Source organism: Schistocerca serialis, chromosome 1, assembly GCF_023864345.2.
Source record: "Schistocerca serialis cubense isolate TAMUIC-IGC-003099 chromosome 1, iqSchSeri2.2, whole genome shotgun sequence".
Classification (NCBI taxonomy): Eukaryota; Metazoa; Arthropoda; class Insecta; order Orthoptera; family Acrididae; genus Schistocerca; species Schistocerca serialis.
In genome coordinates, this window is record NC_064638.1 from 613,309,514 (window position 1) to 613,322,007 (window position 12,494).

A 12,494-nucleotide genomic window follows, 5' to 3' on the forward strand; every position below is an offset into this window, starting at 1 on the left:
AGGTATCAGTTGGTAAGGAATAAATGATGGGCTACTGCGGGCTCTATGCTATCACCAACCATTTTGAAACTTTCTATGGGAGCTATGATCAACCCTAACGCTAAAACGATCCGGTTTTGCTAACGGCCTGACACTAGCTTATCGAACATAGTACACGAAAGGCTAGGAACGAGTTATGGCCACTAAATAACTCATAAAAGATGACCATTTCCAGAACTGGAGATTAAAGCCACATGCATTTAACACATAGATGAATGCGACCGAAACACAAATTGAGTCTGGTCTTTGATAGTGTTTCTCTGGAAGATAACCGAAACTTCTAACAAACATTTAGAAAATATAACAAGAGAGTGAACAAAAGAACTGATAATATTGGGAAACTAGATAGTTGAGGACAGGATACAGAAGCAGATATTCTTCGTGACTGCCTTGGCATTGGTTCTCTCTATTGAAGAGTACTGTGCTCTGGCATTCAAAGCAGTGCACATGCCGGCCGGGGTGGCCGAGCGGTTCTAGGAGCTACAGTCTGGAACCGCGCGACCGCCTCGGGCATGGATGTGTGTGATGTCCTTAGGTTAGTTAGGTTTAAGTATTTCTAAGTTCTAGGGGACTGATAACCTTAGTCCCACAGTGCTCAGAGACATTTTTTGTTTGTTTTGAGCAGTGCACATGCACACAAAACTACTGTCAAACTAAATCAATTAATGAAAATTATCTGTAGCGCCACTAAAGCAACAGCGTTTGCAAGACTGCCTGTATTACGTAATATTGCACTACCATCAGCTGGACGAGATACAGCAGCTGTAAAAGAGTTTATAAAGTGCGCAATTTATCAGAGCCCACTTCTCTACTATCTGCAGAATGTATGTACTAGCAGACTTAAATCCAGATAGCCATTCGACCATGGCAGTTAGCGCCTCTTGTACATGATGCGTGCCAAAATAGAGAGAGGCTTGGCAGAAGATCGCTCCATCAAATTCTCGCTTTATTATTTGTAGCGCTAGTTAGCGGCTCACGGCACAGTCGTTATGTCACCTCGCTTGCTTGTTGGCACTAGTGCTGGTGTTGCCGAAAATTGCGTAAAAGTGTGCCTGCAACAGCGAGACACTGCTTACAACGGGCACGACAAAGCTTGGAGCAGTGTGCTACCTCAGCGAGAAACTGTCAGGGGTGTGGCGGTGAAACAGCCACTTCAACTTGGAGCCATTGCCTGGAGTCATGTTAACCGCAGTGTCTTTAATTTTTGTAGTTACTCTTTGATACTAAAACAACACAAGAAAGTGTCGGTTTTGTACTTATATGTCGATTGGCCACACTCAGATTTTTACTTTCTTTACACTTCACATTCACAGGCCTGGAATAGGTTTAGTTTAATTTTTGTAGGGCTTTCCAGGTGACGTCACAACGTTTCTTTGTAAGATCTGCTTGAAGCTTTCAACGGAACATTTGTGTTATAGCGTGTTTTGCAGGTACACTAAGTAGTTATTGTAATATTCTCACTACGGCTGAAGGCCATTTAGAGTTATTGAGTGAATATCGTGTCGGCACATTTGTCATTTAAATACTGCGACCAGCACAGCCAGTCCGGATTTAAATAATAATTTGCCAGGAATAATTAACTCGCTTCCCCATTCACCGCGGCCCAAGGGAAACCCCAGCTGAAAATCCGTACGGAAGCCTTCGGACAAGATGTGTCTGACTTTCGCAGTATGACAGTTAACATTTAATCAGATAATTGTTATATCATGATATTACAAGTTAAAGTTAACACAAAATAAAAAATCAGATCATTAATAATGCCATAAATGTTCAAGATACTGGGTGCCTCATGGCAGATTTCTACATGGATGTGCAAATCGAATGACGTTATTCATTTGGTCATTTCTTAAAAGTTTAGTCCTCTTTAGCACAAGAAGTAAGTCCTTCAAGTGTGAATTATTAATGACGCTCAGTCACTAGTTCATTCTCTATCAATACAAAATATTGTTTCATTGTACGTGGATGCACATTTAGAGTTTTCAAGTTCACGGATCACTTTGCACACAAAAATGTTCGGCATACACAAATACAAGATACAGGTTACTGTATGTGAGGTACTACGCAAGTTTTCTACTAATTCACTTCATTGTAAGGAAAATGTCCAGTGATCACTGGTACTGTCAGTTATTGATCACAGTCCTGAAGTTCTGTTATTTGTTTCTTAAGGCATTAATTTTTATAGGTTATACACATCAGTTACTTTGTAAGTTCATCGTATACACATTTATAAACTAATAGCAATTGAAATATCTAGGTCGTTATATCGGTAGAAGGTGGTGTGAATGACCTGTATGCGGTCGTTGGTGACTGACTTTATGTCCGGAATGCGCTTATCGTTTGGGGTGGTGTAGATGACCAGTATGTGGTCGACTGCGGGAGGCATCGATGACCTGGGTATGGTCGGCGGACCACTCCTGTGCTTGTGCTGTCGTCCGTTGGACAGCAAATTCACCCTAGGCAACCGATGACAATTACTGTGCAGGATCAGGAATGCAACCTCCGGATGAGGTGTAGCAAATCACCACTGTTTCCTGGAGACTTCGTCGGCATCTCGACCGGGATCGCGAACATGAAAATTTTCCACAGTGGCATCACAATTCATTCATAACATAATTTCCGCTGGTAATATATCACAAAGTAGTACGTTGTCGCACATAAGATGTCTAGCATATATGTTTTCGTGTTGTATGTGAAGTCTCTTTAGAAATATCGCCAGTTTATCCATTTCGTGGGTGTCACTTACAGAATGACATTAGTTCACTGATCTAAACGCATTAAACTTAATTTCAGAATTAGCACTGTCTTTAGGTAAAATAAGGGCAACGGCCTTGCCGCAGTGGATACACCGGTTCCCGTGAGATCACCGTCGTTAAGCGCTGTCGGGCGTGGCCGGCACTTGGATGGGTGACCATCCCGGCCGCCATGCGCTGTTGCCATTTTTCGGGGTGCACTCAGCCTCGTGATGCCAACTGAGAAGCTACTCGACCGAATAGTAGCGGCTGCGATGAAAGTAAACCATCATAACGACCGGGAGAGCGGTGTGCTGACCACATGCCCTTCCTATCCGCATCCTCAACTCAGGATGACACGGCGGTCGGATGGTCCTGATAGGCCACTTGTGGCCTGAAGACGGAGTGCTTTTTAGGTAAAATATACTCATTAACACGTTATAGTGGCTGCAAGTATTTGCGTTGTCCTATTTGCCGTAAAATATCTAGGCGCAACTATCCAGAGCGACCTTAAGTGGAATGAGCATATAAGACAAACAGCGAGACAAGCAGACACCAGACTAAGATTCATCGGAAGAATGTTAAGGAAATGTAAATCATCCACGAAAGAATTGGTTTATAAGGCGTTTGTTCGCCCGATTCTTGGGTAGTGTTCATCTATCTGGGATCCCTATCCGGTGGGATTAATAAAGGAGATAGAGAAGATCCAATGAAGAACGGCTCGTTTCGTCACGGGATCTTTTAGCTGGTGAGAGAGTGTTACGGATATGGTAAACAAACTCCACTGGCAGACGCTACAAGAGAGGCGTTGTGGATCACGGAGAGACTTAATATTGAAATTTCGGGACATCACTTTTCAGGAGGAGCTGGACAACATAATACTTCCCCCCTCCCCTCCTCCCACATACATTTTTGACCACGAGGAGTACTGAATCCATTTCTGTTCCTATACATAATATTACATAAAATACAATGAAAATAATTGGAAAATTTTTTGATAGTCATTTTTCAAATGCAACAGATAATTTCTAGCGGGATAAATTATTTCTTGAGTTGCCCCCAAGGCATTCTCTTAAACATCACATTTTAAATGACACATGAAGTGAAAAACTTATCTCTACTACTTACATAATAATGGCCTGTACTAGAAAAAATAGGAATACATTTCCGTACAAGTAAACAAGGTAATTCAATAAACTTCTATAAATCTTAACGATGTGACAAGCGAAGGTCAATATTTGTTAGAGATGTCATCCCACAGAACCGTTGGAGCCGTCCTTCTCAATTTTCCGGCCTGCTGCCTACACGTATGACTATCCTATAAATATCTCTCGCATCCAGAACAGCCTCAAAGAGTCTGCCTTTTCTGTTGCCAATAGTGGACCACTAGGTGGAGAATAGGAAAGCTCTATTATATCCCATTCGATCAGCTTCCTAATTTCCTTTGTTACCGCTTACTTTTTCGACCAATGTAGCGCGGCAGTATGTTTCTCGTGGGTACATCTCCATGTTATATACGTAAGCCTTTATAATTCCCAATTTTTTAGATAACACTTTTGTATACATACGATGTGTTAACTGTGTCTTTTGCTGCATATCTATGCACTCCAATTCGACCATATTTTGACTAATAAGCTCTTCTGCAATCATTATCTCGTCGCTTTGACTAAGGCGTGAAGTACAGTAAACCTGAGTAGGTGGATCACTGTCTAGAAATAATATTTGAGGTCTGCTATACTAATACTGTGGCAGTTGATTCCAGTAAGACTCTTTTTCTTACATTGTCCGCAGTACAGGTTCCAGACGAGACGTTCCTCCCTCTGATGAAATCCCAATCCAGGATCAAGGCTACTGAAATATCTTTTATCTCCAGGAACGTGCACTTAAAGGGTTCATTTCTCATTAAAAGATCGACCTGCACCTGTGTTTTGAACACCTGCGACTTGGCGCTAATAGCCCCTACCACTCTACATCCTTGACGTGGCAATGACAGTATCCTGCATACCTGACGTAATTCTTTGTATAAATCATACAACGCTTGCCGTTGCTCCTATGCCCATGATCATAGTCAACGGTACATTGCTTATTTTCGCGTGCACTGCAGTTTGCACTTCGGATTTACCTGTCTCATTGCAAGTTTTCGACTTAGCGCAAAGTTCATTGCACATATCCTGGTCGTCGTCATAGTGCAATATGTTTACAGAGGTGCCTCTTTTCTCCTTGACGGCAACCGGAAGGCATGCGGTGGTCGACTTTAGTTTAAAGGCGTGGACGGGCAGGGTTGGCTTCCCTCCACAACCGCTGCTATCCTAACTCGCTGGTCCTGATGCTGCTGCATCGTACGACTGTTCCTTTGCTCCACATTATTGTGCTCGGAATTACATCTGTATTGAATGTTTCCGTTAGGTGGCCCCCAATTTTGTCTCGGCTAAGCCGCCCGTTGATTCGTCCACCTGTAGTCTTTAGATAGAATTGTTTTAGACTGTTGGAAGTTGGAATTGTTGCGTCCCACGACGTCTCCGCCTCTCTTCCTGTGGTTCCCTTGCTAACTGTTGACGTACACTTTCCAATTTGAGTTCTTGTACGTCGCATTTTGTTGTGGTTGCTTATTTCCACTGTTGTTATACTAACTGTCGTTATGGTAACCGTTCCTTTTTCTGTTTTCGCTACTCTTGCCGTAGCCGTTGCCTTAGCATTGACGCCGTGCTGTGAAGGGTGACTATCGTCACTCGAGCTAACATTCCTTCTATCTTCGTGGATCAAATGTAACGAATCCACTACGGCTAGAAATCTTTCCAAGTCATCTTCAGAGACGTTAACTAACTGCTCTCTGACTGGTATAGATAATTTCTGTTTCATATGCTTAACACCTCTATCGTTGTCATGGGTTCGTTGTGGTAACGAGTTTTACTAATATAACTCTCTACGTATTTTCCCATGCCACCTAACTTCGGGATGTGCATGGTAGGATTGTACGTCTCTTGCAGTTTAATTTTAGCGCAGCTCGGCTTTTGTTCGTCAGCTATCGCTGCTATCCTCTCTGGAGCAAGATTGTAAACATTTCGTTCCGGGAAAGTTGTTGACTGAAAACAACACTCGTTCCCGTAACGCCCATGACTTTAAATTATACTTAGCTTGATATCTTGCACACTGGACTCACTACATTCTAGTACAGCAGTTTTATCGTGTATTTCTATTTGCCATTGCGGAAGTTCCACCGCTGTGCAATGCGCTATTTTTGACGGTTTACAATTAACAAGCGTGTATGTCGAGCCTTATACATGAGTTATGTAGTAGTAGTTTGCAGGTCTGTTTGCTGTGGGGCATGTCAGAGCGTGTGTTCTGTATTACTGTGATAAATATACTCCATCCCTAAATAAGTTGCTCCAAAATAAATAAAGTACACTCATTGCTCTCTCCATCAGCCTAGTGCAGGCTGAGTCCTTTTACCACCAACCCCTAGGAATAGGTGGCGGCTGGGTGACATAGGTTAGTGGAGCAGGGCTTTGTTTGCCACAGTTTTCTTAGTTGGTAGCGAAACCCTAAGTGACCTTTGTTTACTGCAAAAATTCAAACTTGGCGCCAATTCGCAAGAGGAAGTGGCGGTCGGGTCACTTAGGTAGTAGAGGTAGGGTAAGTGAGTTATCTTTCCGGGATTTTCTTTGCTTAGTAGAGATAAATGTGGTGTGGTGCATTATCCTCTTGGAATTTTAACTTACAGCCATTTTTCTGGGGGAGGGGGCGTGGCAGTTTCCCAGCAACATTCAAACTTCCCGCCAAAATGCGTCATCTCGAATGACGTCGTCTCCGCCATCTTGGATGACGTCCTCTGCGCCATCTTGGATGACGTCATCACCGCCATCTTGGATAACAGTACTTTGGATTGTTACATACGTTGTACCCCCTCCCCCCCCCCCTCCTCCCTCTCCCGCACCTGGCCATTGCTGGCCACCAGCAATCCAGCAATGTGGGGTGAAGCGTTGACAATGCCAGCCATTCGTGTGGTCAAAGATCGAGAAACGCGAGACAGAGACCAACAAGCGATTTGTCCCATATCACTTTACTCTCTGTCCATTTAATCTTCTGTTAGTCCAGCTTTTCCTACCTTCCATCTCTTTCCGTCTCCTCCTCCCTTCCACTGTCCATCTCCTCCACCATTCTGTCTTTCCACCCCCGCCTGTCCATCTCCTGCTCTTGTCCCTTTTCATCTCCTTCTTCTCTCTGCCTCCATCCTTTTACTGCTCTCCCTTCTGCCCATCTGCTCTTTACCTCACTGTCCATCTCCTCCTTTCCCCACACTCCGTCTCCTCCTCCTCCTCTCTTTATCGATCTCCTACGCCCCCTTCCCCTGTCTCTGCAGAACGCTTCGCCCCCTCTCTCTCCCCACCACCTCTGTCTCCATTTTTCATCCCTTCCTCCTTCCTTTGTCCATCTATTCCTCTTTCACTCTCTGTCTCTTCCTCATCCATATCTCTGTCCATTCCCTCCTCCTCTTCTCTGTCCAGTTACCCTTCCTCTCCCCATGTTATCATCCCACAAAAGACTGCTGGTGGTTCTTACCCCTTGTTATTTCTTTGCAGATCATAAATAATACTTGTACCAGTTTTGACTGAAATCGATCCAGGGGTTTAGAATGAGCTTCTTACCCATGGCTCTGCGTGTATACATATGTCAACACTATTTAACATATATTAAAATATTTCACACGTATTTATACATGTATTTCTCCCACACCATTGTCAAGTTTCATCTGCATTTTCATATTCACAAAGCTCAGTGTTTTTGACGTCATTATATGTCAACACAATTTAACATATATTGAAATATTTCACACGTACTTGTACATACATTTCACCCACAGTTTTGTCGAATTTCCCTCTGCATTTTCATTTTCACAAAGCTCAGTGCTTTTGACGTCATACATCCTGAAATATGTGCTGTAAAACGATGTATTTTTGTAGGTACATTCAGAGACATGTATGGGCACTATCAGCGAAATATGTTTCATCCAGAGTTAAAACTTCATGCACGATGCGGCAATTTTTCACGCGTCTCAATGTTTGCGTCGTCATATCTCCTGAAATACGTGTCGTACAACGATATAAATTTGCTGGTACATTCAGCGGTACACTGTCTGCAAAAGGTGCCACGAACGCACTCAGTATAAAGAAGAAATAATGAAACGTCTGGTTCATGCGGCAGTTTTACTGCAAGAGCAGCGAAAATTTTGAAGCGATAAACTTCTTTCCTTGCATCATTTTGTGGAGATTGTCAGCAAGAGAAAGATTCGCAAGGGTTTGAAATTATGTGTACTGTTTGTTGTAAGTTACTAAGTGCTTCATTCTCAAATACTGGATCAATAAGCTATGCATACATATATATGTAGTATATATATATGCCTGCATACATATATTTTTTTAATATGTCGAGACTTCGTCACACTCAACATCCTTAAGAAAATAGTGATGTTCCGAGTAATGCTTCGATGGTTGTGTAAACTTCTATTCACATGTAATCTGGTAGTGAGGGCATAGATGAAGTGTCTTCGGGCGACTTACGGCTGGTAAAACGTTGTGTGCTAAACAAGGTGATCCCGAACTCTATCGACAAAATTTAAGGAGCTTTTCAGGGATACTTTCTATGTCTGATACGTGGTTTCCCGCGGCTTGCTGAGTAATAATATATCTATTTACACCCTTTCCAGGAAAACTACATTTCTCCGTGAAAATCATAAACGTGTCGCACGGCGTCACACCTGGTGCCGATGTCTGAACAACCCGCTGCGGCCGGCTGAGAAGAGCACGCCGCTGGAGAACAACGGTTGTCCGCCAGCGGCGAAAGACAGCGCCATGTTGGATGACGCTAGGCAAGGCGGAGTAGACAGGGAATCCGGTCATCGTCCAGGAGGGAGTAAACGGTTCCTGCACAGTGAAGTGAGGCGAACCGAGGGCGTGTGTGCACACTGGGTGTGGCAATCCGAGTCGTGGACATATGATGGCAAATGGTCGTATAGAGGATAGGGCACTATGACGTTGTGGTTAGAGTGAAAAGTATTATTTGCTCTGAGTGCTCTGTTCGCTTTGGATGAAATATTGTGTCTGCCTGTAAGCACTCTTCCTTGGATACTAAATTTGTAAGTGTCTAAACATCTGGTCCTAGGTACTGAGGGTATTGTGAACCGGGTGGATTTTGACGAACTTGTCTTCTGCGGTAGTTCAAGTGCTCCGAACCTGTAGGGTTTTCTTGCCGCTGGTGTTGCGCGGTACCTCTGCTTCTACATGCGTGGAGAAAGTAACCTTGCATTGCACTGAAAGTAAAAGCGAAGCCTTTACGGTACTTGTCAGCGATGCCGAAGCAGTGACTTGATGGGCGAAACTGCCGGCAAATGTGTTAACTGGTTAGGTAGTCGGCAACTCGTAATCTAATGGCAAGCGTTGCTGCCTATGGATCACGGGGTACCGGATTCGAATCCCGGTCTTGTTGGGGATTTTCTTCGCCAGAGGACTGGGTGTTTGTGTTGTACTCATCATATCATCGTCATTCGTGAAAATGACGACACTGGACGGTTTAAAGATTGGACATTTGTGCGGGCGCTGATAGCCGCACAGTTGAGCGCCCCACAGACAAAACATCATCATCAGTTAGTTAGGTCGTTAATCTAATTGAGTTTTCTAGTTAAGATATCGAGATGTTGTGGTCTTTTCATATGTCAGATACTACTTACAATTTTTCATCCCTTGCGTGTTGCGCGTGTGGCACATAAGAAGTTATCCTAGTACACGTCTTTGTGTCCTTGGTGGTTGGGTGGAGTTAAACACGTTAACCCGGATTACTACTATTGCAGACTTTCTCTGGTGTTGACGTCTGATCAAGAAAACTATAATTTTGTGTGATAATAACACATACCTTGTGTTGAGCGTTTCGGGCTCATTCGATGTGTTTGTGTTTCGGCCGATCAACTATTAGGGTGTAAATATAAACATTCGCTCATGTCGCTGTGTTGGCGATGAATTAAATTCGGACCAAATCACTATTGTCCGTTTGTCATTTGTAATCTTTTTTCGTGCTAGTATTAGTAACCGCGCAGGAGTTGAGAATCTGAACTGTAACCGAGTATTTGTAACGACCTTTCTGTTATGGTATTAGTAGCCATAAGCAATAAGCTTAGGAAAAATGTATAAAGTTGAATTGTCATAATACGTTGAATTGTTCTAAAGAAAGCTGGTAGGTACCAAATAGTATGGTACAGGAGCTGAACTGTGACTGTGTAACACGTATTATAATATTTTTCAATTGATGCGTAATGTTGTTAAATTCTAGTGCCTGTTGTTTTCTAAGAGGGAAAACGTGTGACTAATGCCTCATTCGTATTCCGGATATGCATTGAGGTTATGTATTTTGTTTCTTAATTTTAAATTATTGCAACTTTTCGAATTTGATGTTCTAAGAATAAAAACAAGTGAATGATAGTTAATTTCTATCTTGGATGTTCATTGAGATTATATATTTTATTTCTTATTTTAATATTTTTGCAACTATTTCAAATTTGATGCTAGTAGTAGCGTGTTCTATCTGTGTCTCAGTCCTTCCTGGAAGGCAAGGTTGTTAAAAGAAAATAAATGAAACCTGTTTGAGCATGCATTCTTCTCTTAACCCAGCACCATCCACACCCACTGCAATCCTGTTCTTGGTACAACAAAAGTGAAAAACCTGTAACACGCTATCACCGAAACGTACTGTGATGTAGTTGCCGTCACTGCGAGAACAGCTCAGTTTCCTTTTGCCTCTTAACATTGCATTTAGTGGGCACATACAGAAGGTACCGTAAAATGAGGCGAATCCGATCAAAAAGGCCTTTTTTAAATTTCGTCCATTTATTGTTGTGACATCGGAATAAAAAATCAGTATGTTATATTCACAACCTCGATGGTGATATATTAATGTATTACGTTATTTTTTGTTTATAACTGGAGTAATTTTTTTTACTTTAAGTTAAATGTTGATCGGTTTCACCTCCTCAGTTGGGGCGAATCCGATCACCGTTGTACTTTGTATGCAGGAAGGGAATCTGACTTCCAGTGGAGTGAATCCGATCACTATTCTGATTTTGAAAAAAATATATTGCTGTATTTGCATCTACATTTTACAATTTCTAGAACAAAAAAGATTTTACAAGGACATTAAAATTGAGATTGTTTCTATAAAACACTTGATTTCAAGATATTTGGTAAACAAATGGTAATTTCTAGTCATTGTAGGTCTAATCAATGTGAAAAGTATTTACTCAACTTCATAATCATCCATCCCATCAAAAATAAATTTACCTCACCTGCTACGTTCTGGAACAACTTTTTAAATAATTTGGGCTCTTTCCACCTTAGTTGCCTCATCAGTTTCTGGAAAGACAAAATAAACATTACCATCAAGAAGTTTCTTTCGCAGAAATGTCATTTCATAGGTGTCATTAGAGATGCTTCAATTTTATCAATAAAAAGCCTGAACCTTTGTTTCGTAGGAAATTTCACTATTGTGAAATCATTTTCTTTGGATTCATGTCAATCTTTATCCTTCTCATTGTCCACTTCTTCATTTTCATTTGACTTGTGCTGTTCCAGATCACTGTTAGGTGTTCGGGAAAGGGACTCCCTGCTTGCAGCTCCGTCACTATCATTTTCATTGAAGTCGCTAATAACAACTCCTTTTCCTGGAGTTAATGCTAAACGCTTTCCTTGGCGCAGATTTCCTTTTGTTTCATTTGAGCGAACCTGTTCCATCGGAATTTCGAAGGCTGGTGGCCAAGAAATTTCTGATGAGCTGGTGCCATGTGCATTGTTATCGGTTGATTCTGGAATATGGGAAACGATGTTATTGGGACAGAAAGGCAAAATCCCTGCTTTTCTGAAACGAGATATTACAATTGATTTGGACGTGATAGCCATATTTTCAAAGGTTTTTTTCAACAACTTAGGAAATTCGGATTTTGACACCACTCCTCTTTTCTCTCTTTCAGAACCATCTAGCACATTTATCCAAGCAAATTTTAAAGGTCTAAAAAGACAACATCAAGTGGCTGACAAAAAGGAGTAGAATTAGGTGGCAGAAGCATAAATCTAATGTCCTGTTCCTGGCACTGTTGAATCACGTTATAATACAGATGACTCTACGGTCGCAGGTTCGAATCCTGCCTAGGGCCTGGATGTGTGTGATGTCCTTAGGTTAGTTAGGTTTAAGTAGTTCTATGTTCTAGGGGACTGATGACCTCAGAAGTTAAGTCCCATAGTGCTCAGAGCCATTTGAACCATTTTTGAACAGATGGCTCGAGAGACTGTCACTTATAATCACTTTAGGTCCCTCTAATTGCTGGGCGTAAGACAAGATAATTTCAACAGATCATTATTCAAACATTGTTAGGTCAAACCAAGTACTTTGACTCCTATTATAACCTGCACCAGTTTTGCCCCTTCAGTCCAAGTATCGTAGAGATATTTTTCCCTATAAACTGTGTATGTTGGGGGACTGAGCTGTCAGCAGCTGCAGCAATCATCACAATGATACTTGACTTAAAACTATTCACTATCCTCTCAGGATGTCTTGTGCTTCGCTTCACTTTTGCTTTCACTTGTCCAGGATTATCACAAAAGTTTGTCTCGTCATAGTTTATAATGTTGGACGGAGGGACACCACTAACGGTCACTTCAAGGTTTTTAAAATAATCAATCACTGTTT

At 42.0% G+C, this 12,494-nt stretch overlaps 1 pseudogene; it reads left to right on the forward strand.

Moving 5' to 3' along the window:
• Nucleotides 1–2,857: 2,857 nt before the first annotated feature.
• LOC126425090 (5S ribosomal RNA) lies at nt 2,858–2,975 on the forward strand (annotated as a pseudogene).
• Nucleotides 2,976–12,494: the final 9,519 nt, after the last annotated feature.